The sequence below is a fragment of the Papio anubis genome, chromosome 12, assembly GCF_008728515.1.
Source record: "Papio anubis isolate 15944 chromosome 12, Panubis1.0, whole genome shotgun sequence".
Classification (NCBI taxonomy): domain Eukaryota; kingdom Metazoa; phylum Chordata; class Mammalia; order Primates; family Cercopithecidae; genus Papio; species Papio anubis.
This window is the reverse complement of record NC_044987.1, coordinates 3,493,889-3,508,903: the sequence shown is the minus strand read 5'-3', so window position 1 is coordinate 3,508,903 and position 15,015 is coordinate 3,493,889. Positions and strand designations below refer to the sequence as shown.

Here is a 15,015-nt window from a genome sequence, read left to right as displayed (position 1 = left end):
TTCCTATGAGTACCTCTCTTTGTGGCCCAAGCTCGTCTCCAGTTCCCCAGCAATATTAGGTGTGGGATCCACAGCATGCCTGTAGCAGGGAAACCCAGCCACTCTCATCCTGCCCTTTTCTTTCCTCATGAAACAGGGTTGTGGGTTGAGTGGGAAAGGGCCTGAGGGGGTGAGTTTAGAGAAAGGAGACTGGAAATGAGATTCCCAGCTCCATCATCATTAGCAATGTGACTTTGGGGATATTGCTACGCCTCTCTGAGCCTCATCTTCCTTCATACCAAGATGATAATCCCTCTCTCATAGTCTCTAGATCCAGAGACCAGGAGATGCAAGTGCTGACACAGAGTAGGTGAGGAGTACATGACTGTTGAGTATACACAATGGTCTCTCAAGAGCTGTCTCTACTCTCGAATTTTTGAATTCCTAAAACCAGAAGGGAAGAAAAACCAACATTGAATAAAAGTGCTAGACTATAGTAGGTGCCTGGTGTATGTCATCATACCACTCCCCTCAACAGACTTATAAACTGAAGAGTAGTAGTCCACTGCTCTGGTTTGCATATGTCCCCCAAAAAGCGTGTGTTGGAAAGTTAACCCTCAATGCAACAATGTCAAGAAGTGGAGCCTGATGAGAAGTGATTAGACCACAAGGGCTCTATGGTTGTGAATGGATTAATACCATTATTACAGATGTGGGATCTTTAAAAAATAATGAGTTTGCCCCCTTTGGCCTCTCTCTCACTCTCTCTTGCCATTCTACTTTCTGCCATGATGATACAGCAAGAAGGTCCTTGCCGGATATCACCTCTTGATCTTGGACTTCTCAACCTCCAGAAGTTTGAGCCAATAACTTTCTGTTGATTATAAATCACTCAGTCTGTGGTACTCTATTAAAGCAGCACAAAATAGATGAGGAAACTGAAAAACTTAATAGATGAGGAAACTGAATTACAGAGAGAATTACTAATTTGTGCAAGGTTAGGCTGCTGATAAATCACAGAGCTGGAGCTCCATACTGGTTTTGATTTTAAAGTCCATCCCTTTCCCCATCACTAGACTGAATCCTAGGAGACTGAAGGTTAACCAGAGAAAAATCCAGACTGCATGACTAGTAGAGTTTGCCCACAATGCCTAGGCATGAGACACGTGGTTTGTAAATCACATTGCACATGCCAGTATGTCTGCTGCCACCACCTCACTGCACAATAATGAGAACCACCTGCTGCAAAACAAAGCAAGGAAAAGAAAAGAAAGCTTCACTGTGGTCTGGAAATAGCTGCAATTAACAGTAGCACTCTAGCCCAGCACACAGGCAGATCATGAGGCAGCCACAAGGCATAGCCCTCTGCAGCCAGGGCCTGGGCAGAAAAATCTGGTGGAGAGTGGTACCCATGGACCTCCAGCCTTGGATTTGATAAAGAGAAAAATATGAGCTGATATTCATTAAACTTCTAATATGTGTCCCTCATGGTACTCCCACTACTATACTTTCTTTGCTTCTGAAAATAATCTTGTGTGGTGTATCTTACTCCCATTCTACAAATAAGAAAACTGAGGCTCAAGAACGTCACCCATCTGGAGAGCAGAGTCAGTAGCTAAGTAAAGGAATTCAGCAGAAATACTGAGAACTGACCAAAGGCAGAGTCCAGAGAAACAAAGGGAGGGAGAGAAGTTCCTATGCATATACTAGTTCTATTTGCTGTAAAGTACTTCCTGTCTACCCAACCCCATCCTAACCTAAAGAACTACTATTCAACCTTTGAGAGTCAGGTAAGTCATCACCTCTCTGAAGCCTTCCCCAACATCCCCAGTTAGGTCTTGTAATCTAAGGACCTGACATAGTGCTTAGAACAGCAGCGCCTACCTAATAAGTGTTCAATATTTGTTGACAGATAAATAGGTGACTAAGCAAAAGTCTAGAGCTGTTTTGTGCAACAGAATTCTTGCAATAATAGGGATGTACTTTCATCTGTGCTGTCCAGAGCAGCAGCCAGCAGCAACATGTGGCTTTGGCTGTTGTATAGGACAACACATGTCTGGATACCTGGTGCTTTCTGTGTTCCCGCCATTGCTGCCGTCAGAAAACTCATTAACCATGAAGGCCATGGGGGCCAATCAGGCCCAGCTGATTCTGTACTTGGGTAAATTCAGCCATGCTCCTTGGAACATGTCTAGCTCATCCTGAAATGCCTTTTGAGAACTTCTACTTTCATTAGCTATTTGTCCAAGATAGCAATTTATAAGGAAATATGAGAATTTGATTCTCTGTGAGCTCCAAATCCTTCCATGACAGTAAGATAGACATCTTCATCTCTTCATAGGGTCATTTTGGGTCCATTTTACTTCTCAGCTCAGCACTGTGGGAAGCTGACCATAGATGGACAAAGCTCAAAAATTTGCAGTCTCGAAGGAGGGATTTAGGGTAGAGATTAGGGCACAGAGAGGGCAACACCAAGGTTGAAGGCATCTCCTTAGGAACACTTTATTGTCTTCCAGGGTTCAAACATCAGGGCACTTCCATAGGTATTCCAGGGGTTAGTACTTTAGGAACGTATTGATACTCATTTAGATTGATCTCTTCCTTCTTTCAGAGTACCTGCGACGTATCTTAAAATTCAGTAAAGAGTAAGGAATGACAGGAAATGAGGCAGAAGCTTTCACACGGAGCTGTTAGGCCAACTCTGAAGGAATAGCAATCTACTTCCTGCCCTCCAGTGTGGCTGAAAAAGGAAATCAGAGAGGGCTAGTGGCCCCTGGGTGATGTGAGGCCCCTGGGTTTTAAGTAATGGAATCACTACTCTTCCCAGTTGGACTGGGCTACCATAGCAGGCACCAGCTGGAGGCACCTTGTGTCTCAGCTCTGTTCTGACCTGAGAGCTCGCTCTTGGAATAGCCTGTTGAGGCTCTCTTCAGGATATGAAGAAGGTGTAATCGTGGCTTTCACCAACCTTGGTGGCCCTGCTTCTAGATGTTTGTGGTTTGCTTGGATATTAGGTGTAAGGGAGATAGAGTGTGGGAGGCTGAGACAGTCCTGTGGGTGATTCTGGGATGCCAGGCAGAGCTGGGTCTCATTCTGTCTCTGAATTCTACCCCTCACTCCCCACAGTGGGACCACATACATTTTCCATCATGGAGCACTCCTGTTCTCCCCACTTTCCTCTTCCAGGCCCCCTTTCCTCTTGAGATGCCAATACACTTTTCCTTTCCAGTCTAAGCGGTATAAGATTCTCTAAATTAGGGTGCTGACTCTGGGAAGAAATGCTTAGTGAATGATGGCTCATGGTTGCTAAGCAAATCTGAGCTGCCTGACTTCTGCATGGAGTTCTCGGGATTCTCCATGGAGTGACTAAGAATGGAACAAATCATTTGGCCCAGAGTAATGGGTTTCTGTGCTGTTAGTTGAGGCAGCTTAGTGTAACAGAAAAAGTTTTTTTTTTTTTTTTTTTTACTGGTTGTCTGGAGTTCTCTAGATCTGCCTCTGTCACTGCCTAACTCGAGAGCTATGACCTCTCAGAGCCTCAGTTTCCTAATCGGTCGAAAGAGGGCATGGAATCAGATTTTATGCTTGTTGAGCTGTATTCTTCAGAGAACATGGTGGAATGGTGGTAGGTGGGACACTGGAATCCCCGCTTCTGCTTCCAGTGGATTACTTATGTGTTTATCTCTTACTGATTTACATCTCTGCATAAGATTTGGTTTGAAAAAAATATCTGATGGCTAAAAATAATCTGAAGTCCCTGGACTAGATGATCTCTAAGGTGCCCTTGTAGCTCTATAATTTTAACGTAGCACCTGCTAATTGGATCTGACCATAAACCCAGGTCAGAGACTAACAGCTTGAGGTAAGAAGTCTTGAGGCTGTGTTTCAACTCATTTTAGCAATTTGCTCACTTCTATACATCTGGCCCTTGGGGTTAAATCTGTAACTGTTTTTCTGTGTGCGCTTTTGTGTTTGTGAGTCCTCTGAGCACTGAGAGAGTGTGCTGAAGAGGTCTCTCTCATTTCATTTCCCCTCTGAGGGGCCTGTAGGATGGCACACAGGTCTGCAAGGGAGGCTGAGCTTTCTACCTTTGCCTGGAGACTTCTGATGCCTCTGCCCCAGGAGGGCTCACCACACGGGGAGTCAGGGCAACCTTCACTCGCGGGTTATGGGAGACGTTGTACCTTCTCCCCCTCTAAAAAAATAATAATGACTCATGAAGCACTGGCCAGGGTCAACCACAAAGATAGATAGATCTAATGACTTTTTCACAAATACCCATCCTATCCTCTAACGCTTCAATTCACCTCTTCGTGTCCCTCTACAATTTGGGTTTGTGCTCTAGGAATTACAATAGGGAATCCACTTTAGCTCTTGGAGTGAGAGCTAAAGAACTTCTCTACCTCAAAGTGTTTTTTTTTTTTTTTTTCTTTTAAGATCAACTTTACTGAGGCACAATTTACGTATGATAAAGGGGCAGTTATAGAACTACAGTTCACAGTCTACAAATTTTGAGAAATGTGTTTTCATATGAATACCCCCCAATCAAGATAGTAGAGTATTTCCATCACCCTCTCCACCATGTCCACCACGATGGCATGCTGTTGGTAGGCTAGGATAGCATGGTGGTGAGGAGTGAGTGGTTGGCTGATGGAAATGATCTGTGTTTTGATTAGGTTTGGGTTACATGGAATTTACATGCACCAAAATTCATGCAACTGAGCACTTAAAATGTGTGCAATTTACAGTTGAAATGGAGAAAGATTAAGTAAATGCCTTAATGCCACACATTTATTAAGTGACAGACCCCAAACCTGACCCAAGGACCATTGAATTTCAATGCCATCCTCATCACTACCATGTTACCCTGCCTTCCCTCATGACTGTATTCATAGATGGAGGTAGTGCAGGTTGGGGACTAGCACTCTGGCTTAACCTTCTCGTTGTATAAAAAAGAAAACAAACTGTTAGAGGTGGGGAAATTTATGTAGCAAATTGGTGGTGAAGCCCAGACCAGATCTCATATTCAGGGTTTCTCTGTCTAGTGATGGTGCTAAGAATGGCAGTGTCCGTATCATTAGATCAGTTATGAGTTATCATATCAGAGAACTTGCTCAAACATGAAGAGCCCTCAGTGCCTTATGTGATTACGGTGATTATTCCTATGAATATGGAGTGCTTTACAGCCATACTTCCCTCACAGAAGATACATGTGAATCAGGTGGACATCTTGTTAAAGTACAGATTCTGATGCAGAAAGTCTTGGGAATCTCAAAAACATTTTGAGGAATTCAAAACCAAAATTAAGTACATTGTATAAAAAAATTCCCATAAGATTCCCTCTCTTCCTGTGGGACACACACACACACACACACACACACACACACACACACACACCAGCCTTGACCCCAGATATCAGTGAGCTTCTGATATCAGCCTTAACTTGATCACCAAAGTCTTGACTATAAGAAAATTCCTAGACATGGATTGATTGGTCACACCCACAAACCACAACTGAATGTTTTATTGGCTTACATTTTCCAGCTGAAATTAGATACCACAGGATTGAGTATTTTGATTGACTTTGCATCTGGGTCAGTGAAAATTGCGGGTCCTAGGGAAGGGCTATGTTGCACTAAGAGATTTTCATTTTGTGCCGCCAGAACCACTTTTGGCGAGTGATTGATTGATAGATCCCAATCCAAATCTAATTGCTCATGCTTTCTGCCCAGAAGGATTCGGGATGTATTGATCTCTGTCCAAGCTCATCTGGGGAGAACAATGCTTCTATAATGGAGAGAGCGCCACTTGGGGTCCTGCATTGTGCTGCTTTTGTTTCTCCTGCCAACTCAGACCAAGGCTTTATCTGCAGAACTTTCGGCAGCTGGCAGGCATGATTCTCTGCCGGAGACAAATTTGACTCCCCATTCCACTGCCTGTCCTTTGATGGCAAATTCATTTAGGCACATTACAGTCATACAGATGCAGACTGACCCAGTTAGCTCTACATGCGTTGTGAATCCAGTTAATTGTATATCAACTAATTGCATAATTCATTTATTAATGGACTGAATTAAAATCCAAGTGTTGCAGCTCATCTTCAGAGCGTCAGGATTAGTGAGAAGCAAAGCCTTGGGAGAATTTCATTGTTCAGATCCATGATCCTCCCCTCTCCAAAATATATTCTCTCTCTCTTTTTCATTTGGGAAAAGAACTATTCCAAGAAACAATTAAGGATGAGATAAAAAATAAAACATAGCTACATTACTAAAACTGCCATTTTTTTTTTCTTTGAGACAGTCTCACTCTGTTGCCCAGGCTGGTGTGCAGTGGCACAACCTCGGCTCACTGCAACCTCCGCCTCCCAGATTCAAGTGATTCTCCTTCCTCTGCTTCCCCAGTAGCTGGGATTACAGGCACGTGCCACCATGCCCCGCTAATTTTGGTATTTTTAGTAGAAATGAGTTTTCACCATGTTGGCCAGGCTGGTCTGAAACTCCTGACCTCAAGTGATTTGCCCACCTTGGCCTCCCAAAGTGCTGGGATTACAGGTGTGAGCCACCATGCCGGGCCCTAAAAATGTTAATCCTTTATATCCAGCTGCATAACATTAGGATACAAACATTAGCAGATTACATTGGTGCCCCCCAAAACAATAGTTTTGAGAACACATATTTTGAGTTTAGAAGGTGGTCCAGATTTTCCTGTGTCCCTCCGGGTGACTCCTCATGGGATGACTGTGCTTGCTAAATGGTTGGGGTCACATGAGCTCTCCGTTTCCTAGAAGAGATGTGCCCTTACCTCCCGGCATCTCCAGAGCCCTCGCCTTGGATACTGGTTTCCTTGGAAGGAGGTTACCTCTTGTCAGCTACCAGCAGCAAGAAGCAAAGGCCCAGTGTTGCACCTTGCAAACAGCCTGCCACAGGCCTTCCCCTTTCATCACCAAAGTCCTCCTTTCTGCTGGTTCTGGAAAGCACATCATCATGCTTCTTGTGAAGCAGCAGAAAGACATAGAGTAACTCTCATTCTACATCTTATGTTGGGCTTCTCCAGAAGGAGACCTGAGATAAGAATTTGGATGTAAATGTTTTATATGGACAGGGACTTCAGGAAGCACTGGAGTAGGAATGGGGAAGAGAGGAACAAGAAAAGCCTAATGAGGGGCATGTTATTAATGAGATTATCCCTGGGGCAACTGGGCGCTATCTGTTTGAGGACCTCTTGGAGACCACTTAGAGCATCCTTGGTGGTCTCACTGCAGGGGTGAAGAAGAGTTGGGTTTGTCCTCCAGTTCTCAGATGTCACTGACTGAGGGCTTCTCCTGCAGCACTCGCTCCGTGTCTTCTGTGCTAAGGCACTGTCCAATGGCAGGAGAAAGACTGTAGGGTGGAGAATCTCAGGTGCTTACCCTGGGGTGCTGTGGATGTGCATGGGAACATCGAGGGCCAAGGGGATACCACATGGGCACCAAGAGCCTAGAGTAGCAACCCAATGGCTTTCACCAGATGATCAGCTTTCTTCTTTGACTCTGGCCCCCTTAAAACCTGATAAAGCTCATTCCAACCCAATTTCATTGTTTCCATTCTGTCTTCACTGTGGGTCCAGAAAAAAAATGACCTCTGGTTCTAGAGAGAAAATACTCCCTCTCCATTCCTTGTTTCACACCCTTCTCTAACTCCCAGTGTCCTAATTTTCTGCCTTAGGATAAAGTCTCTTCCCTAACAGACTCTCAGTGTGCCACACAAATTCCTTTTAGGGGAAGCACAGCCATGCCTCCAGGAGTGTATTCTGTCCCTATATGCTGATGAACAGTTAGAAGGTGATCTCTCAGTGGAATGTTTTCCAGTATATGGATTGGTAAGTCCTGTATATTATCTTGTATATTAATAATAATAATAATGCCTTACCTTTCCATTGTTTTTATAATTTCCAATGCACTTGTATTTTCTGAGCCAATTCTACCAACCTCCTGGGAGAGAGACATTATTAGATATTACCAAGAAGAAGATCAAATACCTAAGAGGGTAATTCTGTCCCTAAGGAGTGAAACTAGCTATTAAGAACTGAGGCTTCTCAATCAGTTGACCTGAGTCCAATTCTTGGCTCCTTTGTTCACTCACTGTGTACCTGAGATAATTTTCTGCACTTTCCTAAGATTGTTTTCTCAAATATGAAGTCAAATTTGTAATAGTCCCACTCCACTGGAGTGTCTCGAAGCTTAAATGGAATAATGGAAGGAAAGACTACTCGCTGGCTCATAGCAAGTGCTGATAGACCCTGGTGTTACTATTAAGTGACTCAGTCAAAATTGCCCGAAATAGACAGAGCTTGAAGCCAGATCTTGTGACTGTTAAGTCTTATGTTCTTTCCATCATTTCATATTTTTGGTTAAATTCTGCAGTTGACCCAAATCATGCATTTTGGTGTTAGATTTGTGTTAAACTTTCTCTCAATTCCTATAAAATATTATTCAATCAGAGTGCATGACTTGGGAGCAGGAAGTCTTCAATGGTTGAAAAATAGAAATAAAAACATTCATAAAGCCATATAGCTGCAGCCTCCATGAGTTTAGTAGAACAAATGCCATGTACCCAGGACAAAACTATCTCAAGCAGAATAAATTTGCCTTTTTATGCTGAGAGGAAGCTGAAATGAAGCTTTCAGGGTCTTGGTGTCATTGGCATCATCTTTATGTTCTTAAATGAAAACAGAGAAAGGATTTGCTTTATTGCAGGAGAAAGGGCCAAATGTGTTTGCTTTCAAGTACAGAATAAAATGAAATGCATATTCTCAGGGAGGAACTTCATTTTGATTACCCGTCTGGAAAAGGAGAGCAAGAAACAGCCGCCCACACCCATCCTGGCCCCCGTCTTCCTCTTTTTATTTGTTATTGAAGCAAATGAGGCCAATTGTTGGAAATTTCTGTGCAGCCCTGAATGCCTCAATTGTGCCTCTCACAGAGATTAATGCATTTAATTTACCTCTTTGGTATCTTCGAGACACTATTCAGCAGCCAATTGGGAGTTCCTTGCCCTGTAAGCTGCTCCATGATGAGATACACTCTGGCTGTCTCTACCGCACATGCTGCAGAGGACTTCAGTTCAGCCCAGGGAGGAGAAGGGCGGCCCTGCCTTTCCAGGCTCCCTTCCCCTCCTCCACAGGTGGCCATTAGTGAAGAAAATTGGAAAGAGCCGAATGACAGGGACAGATGAGCACAAAAGACCTGCATTTACCATCTTTCTGGGCATTATGGACTGTCTTCTCCCACAGTGTTCTCATCAGTAAAGAAGTCACTACTATCTAAGTAAAAGGTCCCTATCTATGGGGCAAATCAAGGGGGCTAAGTAGTTTTCCTATGAATCAAGTAGTTTTTAACTTTTTGATATTAGCTATTGACTTTGGCATTATTTCCAAGAGAGACAACACTTCCTGTCCTTGTTTCTTTATTCCCAAATGTTTAATGAGTACCTCCCTTAAGCCAGGCACAGCGCTAGGTCTGAAGATAGAGTAGGGACAAGAGACGCGCAGTTCCTGTCCTGCATGCCCTAGCCTGTTGGATGGTACACAAACAACCACACAAAATCTACCTCATTACAGTTTTGATAAATGTCACGAGAGAAACACACAGGTGACCTAATCTAGACTGGAGGATTCCAGGGAAATTCTCTTTGAGGAAATATGTTTTAAATTATATTTTCACGGATGATTAAGAGCCAAGAGATAAGGAGCATTTCATGGTTAAGGGGAGAGTAGGATACAGGTGTCATTGCTTTCAGCCCTCAGCTTTCTCCATGACAGGTGTCTCGTCAGGCTGGGGTTGGTCCTTTTGCTGCATCTTTAAAATCTAGGCACATTAGGGCTAGCACCCATGAATTGCCACAGGGAAGCTATCCTGGGAGGCCCTCTTTGATCTTATGGTTTCCAGTCTTAAGTGCATTGCATTGTCTTAAGAGTTCGTGGGAAGAGAGACATTTTCCTATTTATTTTCAACATTTCCTGGGTGTCTACCCTTGGTATATGACTATAAATTGCTTGGTCTACTCTCTCAAAAGGATAGGAGAATATTGTAGCTACTCTTCACTCTCTTCTTCCAACCCCACTAGGAGTATTTTTGGAAGGAAGTAACACCCAAGGATTTACCTTTAGAAATTGAGAAATGAAGCTTTAGCCCAAGACTTCCTCAGATAACTTTATGCAAGGTCAAAATAGGGATAAAGTACCTATACAGTTCCCTACTCATACATACATTTCCCCTGATAACTCAGAAAATATCCTGATGAGGCCACTTCAAAAGATGAAACTCAGCACGAACATAGTAGGTGATCCCCGCAGAAGGTGAGCAGATTTTCTAGACTAAAGCAAGGTCTCAAATCCAATTTCTCACACACATTATAATATGGTGAGGATTTCTCCCATGGCTAGAAGCAAACACAGCTTTAAAAATTCAAATCATGGATAATTCATGCAGAATGGGAAACTAACGTTTTTAAAAATGTTAAATGCATGTTTCAAAGCCAACTTCAAGTATAAATTGAGTTCCTAACTTGCTGCATGCTATTGGGAGCTCGTTTCTATTGGGGCCTTACTCCTTGAAGTTTCCAGTATGGGACTACTGCCATCAAGATACCCTGTTCCCAATTGTAACACAGATGAAGGACTTCAGAAACACCAGAGAAGGGTACTGTCTGAAACAGTTTATTCCTTATTTGCATCCCTTGTTAGGGAGAGTGGACCGAGGGTTGGGACACCTTGGCCTCCCTCAAAGCCCTTTAACAGCCTGATTGTGGGAACTGGAGGAAAACGTGGCCCCTCCCCTGCCTCTGTGACTTTGTCGTCCAGCAGGAATTATAATCACTCTCTCTCCCTCCCTGCTTGCCCTAACCTGACTGCAGGGACTGCGAGCTCTAAGGAGGAGAAACATCATGGGGAGTGATATGTGAGCCTCAGAAGGCTTCATCATTCACTCTGAAATGCTGGCACCGAGTCAAGTTAGTTCTTATGTGACATTAAAAACCTCACTTCAGTGAGGAAAACAAACAGATAAAGAACACCAGCTAATGACTTTGGAAGGCCAGAGAGCAGCTGAAGTATTGTTTTTTTAAATGCAATAGATTTTAAAAGGCATTTCCAATAATGAATATGTCACCCAATTACTGCACTCTTCTCATTCTGAACACCTGTCCCAGTGATTTTCAATCCCCAGAGTGACTTTTATTTTTAACAATATTTATTATCATGAGTGTTATCACATTAGATGAAATCAGCTGGAGATAGAGGCTGCATTCACTGACGGCATGGAGGCACCATGCCCAGGGGAGGCTGTTTTTCATCCTCCTTTGGATACTGCAGCTGCTCTGCACTGCTGTCTTTGACAGTCCCAGTGGACACGGAGGACCATCTCATAAATACCCTTCAGGGTAAGATCGCCCTAGGGTGCCCCATGACTGTCATCTCAAAGGATCCCTAGTATTGTACAAAGCACTTGCTTGGAGAAAAATCTAAGAACAACCTCACTTAACATCCAAAGACCAGGGCTTTGGGGAATGGGACTAAGTAGCTATGTCACCACCATGTAGCAGTTCCCATTTGCTTCTGAGGAACTGCTAGAGAATTGTCAAGAAAGCACATAGGCAACATGGGCAATGACTCAAAAATGCCTTCAGTGCATCCTTTTTGTTCTTCAGATAGGGCCCAGAAATCAGGCAAATACTATTTATACAGTTCCTACAATGTCCCTAGCATCAGACCTGTCACCCGTTCTTACAAAGGATCTAATTGGGAAGAGAAAGCTAACCCTTATTAAGCAGCATCTCATAAAAGAAAATTCGTCTAGTTATTTATTCAACATTTACTGAAGGCCTACTATGCATTTTACATGTGAGACTTGATATACCAAGTTGAAGTAAGACAAAATTCCTGTATTTAAGAAAGTTCTGAGTAGAAAGGGTTGAGTAAGTAAACAAAGCAGCTGTGAAGCTCAAACTGGGTAGAGCCTACTGCAGCTCCATGAGGCCTGCCTGCCTTTGTAGACTCCATGTCTGGGGGCAGGGCATAGCTGAACAAAAGGCAGCAGAAACTTCTGCAGACTTAAACGACCCTGTCTGAAAGCTCTGAAGAGAGCAGTGGTTCTCCCAGCACGGTGTTTAAGTCCTGAGAAAGGACAGACTGCCTCCTCAAGTGGGCCCCTGACCCCTGTGTAGCCTAACTGGGAGACACCTCCCAGTAGGGGCTGACTGACACCTCATACAGCCGGGTGCTCCTCTGAGATGAAGCTTCCAAAGGAAGGATCAGGCAACAATATTTGCTGTTCTGCAGCCTCTGCTGGTGATACCCAGGCAAACAGTGTCTGGAGTGGAACTCCACCAAACACCAACAGACCTGCAGCTGAGGGACCTGACTGTGAGAAGGAAAACTAACAAACCGAAAGGAATAGCATCAACATCAACAAAAAGGACATCCGCACCAAAACCCCGTCTGTAGGTCTCCATCATCAAAGACCAAAGATAGATAAAACCACAAAGATGGGGAGAAACCAGAGCAGAAAAGCTGAAAATCCTAAAAACCAGAGCACCTCTTTTCCTCCAAAGGATTGCCACTCCTCGCCAGCAATGGAACAAAGCTGGGCAGAGAATGACATTGATGAGCTGTCAGAAGTAGGCTTCAGAAGGTCGGTAATAACAAACTTCTCCCAGCTAAAGGACAATGTTTGAACCCATTGCAAGGAAGCTAAAAACCTTGAAAACAGGTTAGACAAATGGCTAACTAGAATAAACAGTGTAGAGAAGACCTTAAATGACCTGATGGAGCTGAAAACCATGGCACGAGAACTATGTGACACATACATAAACTTCAATAGTGAAGCCAATCAAGTGGAAGAAAAGGTATCAGTGATTGAAGATCAAATGAATGAAATGAAGCAAGCAGAGAAGTTGTGAGAAAAAGGAGTAAAAAGACATGAACAAATCCTCCAAGAAATGCAGGACTATGTGAAAAGATCAAATCTACGTTTGATCGGTATACCTAAAAGTGATGGGGAGAATGGAACCAAGCTGGAAAACACTCTTCAGGACATTATCCTGGAGAACTTCCCCAACCTAGCAATGCAGGCCAACATTCAAATTCAGGAAATCCAGAGACCACCACAAAGATACTCCTTGAGAAGAGCAACCCCAGACACATAATTTTCAGATTCACCGAGGTTGAAATGAAGGAAAAAATTTTAAGGGCAGCCAGAGAGAAAGGTCAGGTTACCTATGAAGGGAAGCCTATCAGACTAACAGCAGAAACTTTACAAGTCAGAAGAGAGTGGGCCGGGCGTGGTGGCTCAAGCCTGTAATCCCAGCACTTTGGGAGGCCGAGACGGGTGGATCACGAGGTCAGGAGATCGAGACCATCCTGGCTAACACGGTGAAACCCCGTCTCTACTAAAAATACAAAAAACTAGATGGGCGAGGTGGCGGGCGCCTGTAGTCCCAGCTACTCAGGAGGCTGAGGCAGGAGAATGGCGTGAACCTGGGAGGCGGAGCTTGCAGTGAGCTGAGATCCGGCCACTGCACTCCAGCCCGGATGACAGAGCGAGACTCCGTCTCAAAAAAAAAAAAAGAAGAGAGTGGCGGCCAATATTCAACATTCTTAAAGAAAAGAATTTTCAACCCAGAATTTCATATCCAGCCAAACTAAGCTTTATAAATGAAGGAGAAATAAAATCCTTTACAGACAGGAAAATGCTGAGAGATTTTGTCATCACCAAGCATCCCTTACAAGAGCTCCTGAAGGAAGCACTACACATGGAAAGGAAGAAGCAGTACATGCCACTGCAAAAACATGCCAAACTGTAAAGATCTTCGATGCTAGGAAGAAACTGCATCAACTAATGGGCAAAATAACCAGCTAGCATCATAATGAGAGGATAAAATTCACACATAACAACATTAACCTTACACGTAAATGGGTTAAATGCCCCAATTAAAAGACACAGACTGGCAAATTGGATAGAGTCAAGACCCATCAGTGTGCTATATTCAGGAGACCCATCTCATGTGCAGAGACACATACAGGCTCAAAATAAAGGGATGGAAGAAGATCTACCAAGGAAATGGAAAGCAAAAAAAAGCAGGGATTGCAAATCCTAGTCTCTGATAAAACAGACTTTAAACCAACAAAGATCAAAAGAGACAAAGAAGGGCATTACAATAATGGTAAAGGGATCAATTCAACAAGAAGAGCTAACTATCCTAAATATATATGCACCCAATACAGGAGCACCCAGATTCATAAAGCAAATCCTTAGAGACCTACAAAGAGACTTAGACTCCCACACAATAATAATGGGAGACTTTAACACCCTATTGTTAATATTAGACAGATCAATGAGACAGAAGGTTAACAAGTATATCCAGGACTTGAACTCAGCTCTGCACCAAGCAGACCTAATAGACATCTACAGAACTCCCCATCCCAAATCAATAGAATATACTTTCTTCTCAGCACCACATCGCACTTATTCCAAAATTGACCACATAGTTGGAAGCAAAGCACTCCTCAGCAAATGTAAAAGAACAGAAATCACAACAAATTTTCTCTCAGACCACAGTGCAATCAAATTAGAACTCGGGATTAAGAAACTCACTAAAAACCGCACCTACATGGAAAGTCATTCAACCTGCTCCTGAATGACTACTGGGTAAATAATGAAATGAAGGCAGAAATAAAGATGTCATTTTTAAAACACTGAGAACAGGGATACAATGTACAAGAATCTCTGGGACACATTTAAAGCTGTATGCAGAGGGAAATTTATAGCACTAAATGCCCACAAGAGAAAGCAAGAAAAATCTAAAATCGACATCCTAGCATCACAATTAACAGAACTAGAGAAGCAAGAGCAAACAAATTCAAAAGCTAGCCAAAGGCAAGAAATAACTAAGATCAGAGGAGAACTGAAGGAGATAGAGATGCAAAAAAACCTTCAAAAAATCAATGAATCCAGGAGCTGTTTCTTTTCTTTTTTCTTTTCTTTTTTGGAAAGATGAACCA

General features: G+C 43.3%; 1 protein-coding gene across 2 annotated transcripts in view; it reads left to right on the top strand.

The window, feature by feature from the left end:
- NTM (neurotrimin) overlaps positions 1–15,015 on the top strand; it is a 1,410,016-nt gene that overhangs the window by 370,301 nt on the left and 1,024,700 nt on the right. The window contains exon 5 of one of the 2 annotated variants that reach the window (XM_017949125.3): positions 7,736–7,836. The exons of the other annotated variant lie outside the window; for it this stretch is intronic. The gene's annotated coding sequence lies outside the window, so the exon portion shown is untranslated. The remainder of the gene's footprint in view (positions 1–7,735; positions 7,837–15,015) is intronic. 2 annotated transcript variants of the gene reach the window in all.